At 37.4% G+C, this 2,454-nt stretch overlaps 1 protein-coding gene across 3 annotated transcripts in view; it reads right to left on the reverse strand.

Moving 5' to 3' along the window:
- Window positions 1–2,454, reverse strand: part of RPS6KA3 (ribosomal protein S6 kinase, 90kDa, polypeptide 3) — a 103,487-nt gene that overhangs the window by 45,243 nt on the left and 55,790 nt on the right. The gene's annotated exons all lie outside the window — the stretch shown is intronic.

Consider the following 2,454-nt stretch of genomic DNA (forward strand, 5'->3'; position numbering starts at 1 on the left):
TCGTCAATCTGCCTGTTCTGCTCCCCACTCTGCCTCTGGTGAAGCCTCTCACCGCCCCTGAGCCTCTGGCCTGTACCCCAGTTCTATATGTACAAATAAATAAATCTTTAAAAAAAAAAAAAGGTATCAATTATAAACACAATGAGTTGTAATAGTGGCTATAACTTTTCCTTTATCTTGTAATTTGCCAATTCCCAAAGAACATACAGCACACAAAATAGAAATGCAACTCCTTAAACTGCAGTAATTAAAGTCTAATGTGTTCAAAGCATTAATAGGGCAGTCATACCACTGCTTTTAACTGAACAAAAATTCTTCTGATTCCACAAAAATGTTATACAGGGTATGGGGTGTGTTGACAGAATTATCCTCGGATGGTCTTTTTTTACATTTGAAAACTGCATGTAAATTTCTCACTCTCAAGCAGAACAATTTACAACACTTACATTGAAAAATGCCTGTTCACAAATATTAAATGTAACAATTCAGAATCCTACCTCTTCAGCCTTTTAAAATTGTATTATTATATATACCTAAATATAAAGAACACAATTCACAGTATATTACTGAGAATACTGATTTTCCAAATATTTCTAGCTGCTTTTAAAATATAGAAAGGAGTTTATGCAAAGTGAATAAAGCTTGTTTTAAATAATTCATGGTCATTCCATCATCTGGCTAAAACATAGTATCAGTAAATCCCTTCTCATTTTCACCATTAATTTCATGACCTTTTCTATTCAACCTTTAAATAGACCTATTTAATTGATCTGAGTTTCAACCCATTTTCCCCCAGCAGTGTTACTGAGTTGCCACAGGTGGGAAAGAAGAATGCAATTCTAATAAAAAAAGTTAACTTTAGGGTCAGTTCTCAATTACTATCCATAATAACATACCAGGCTATTAACACAAAATAAAAAAAATGATTCATTCCAGCGATTATAAGTAAAAGTAGAGTTCATTTTGAGAAACTGTGTCAAAGGTAATTGGCAATGCTGTCAAAACTGAAGAGTTCCACAATTTGCACAGAAGCCCTGATCCTGTTCTAAAACTGTTGCCCTTGCTCACTCTCTATCATTTCCCACTCATCAGTTCCCATCAGCTATTAGCAGAGAGCCAACCTGGGGAGAGAAAAGCAATCTTACTCAGAATAGTTTCTGAGGTGGAATGATGTTCAAAGGCTAAAGGTAATCAGTGATTACTAATATTTTTTACAGAAAAAAATTCTCATTAGGTGGAGATGATGAGGATTTATCTGCTATTTCCTTATCTTATGATTCCCTAATCAAGTATCTTTGTGCAATTCTACTAGGAAAAGTCTCCTTGTGGATTCCAAAGTTCATTTACTCGTTTTTACATGCCTTTCCTTACCACTTTTCAGTGCTTCTTAGCTTGCAAAGTATTGTTAGAAACATTTGTAAAGGTCCTAACTTCGGGATGCAGGCCTAACTAACAATACCTATTTTGTAGCTGTCTAAACTAAGGTCCTGAGAAGTTAAATGATCTGCCTAGTGTCACAGTACAGGTGGTGGGACAGGAATTGGGCCATCACCAGTCCTGTGCTCCTGTACTGGGCACTCTTCATCTGTTCCCTCTGGACGGTCACCAACCAAGCACAGCAGGAGAAGCGGGAGCAGCAGCAGCAGCAGGCCCAGATGTCATCCAATCTTTCCCCACCAGAGCTATTCTGACCTTTCGAACTCCCCCATGAAGCTATTCCAGGCGCTGCCAGGTCATCCCTGTTTCCTTGGCTTAGAATGGCTTTTTAGGATGAGTAAGAAAGGAGACGCCCTATTTTTAATGTTTTCTATTTATAGTAAGGTATTTAAGTTACTTTTAAAGAAATAAAGGGAGAAGTATGCTAATGCCTAGGAACTTAAAACACTGTGTTCTCTGAAAAACATAAATGTGTAGAAATCACCCCATTCTGTTGTTGTATCCAGAATACATTGCAAGATAACACAATTCCATAGCAGATATTATATGCTTGGCCTTCTATCACTTAATTTTCTCTACTACCTAATTAATGAACTCAGAACTAAAGTTTGTGCATTAATTCTTTCTAGAATTATATGCTAGGCACTGTGCTACTAGTTTGATGCTGACACCTGATTCAAGCCCTAGCCCCTGCACAAATGGGACAGTCTAGTGAGGGAAATAATCAATGAAGAAATAATAATACAAAAGAAAAAAAAATGCAGCAGTGGTGAATGCTGTGGAAATGAGGCATACAACATTCTAAGGGTATGCAACAGAGGAACTAATCAGGAGGGCTGATTAGTTCAGGGAAGACTTCTTTGATATCACAAACACAAGAGGAACCATCCAGATGAAGAATGGTGGAGCTGTGGTAGAGTTTTTCAGGAAGAACAAACAGCAGGTGCAAAGGCTTCAATGTATTAGTCAGAACACAAATAGTGGGAAGTACATAATGTGACGTTGAGGTAGAAAGGC

The sequence above is a fragment of the Condylura cristata genome, unplaced genomic scaffold, assembly GCF_000260355.1.
Source record: "Condylura cristata isolate star-nosed mole 26May11 unplaced genomic scaffold, ConCri1.0 scaffold00027, whole genome shotgun sequence".
Classification (NCBI taxonomy): domain Eukaryota; kingdom Metazoa; phylum Chordata; class Mammalia; order Eulipotyphla; family Talpidae; genus Condylura; species Condylura cristata.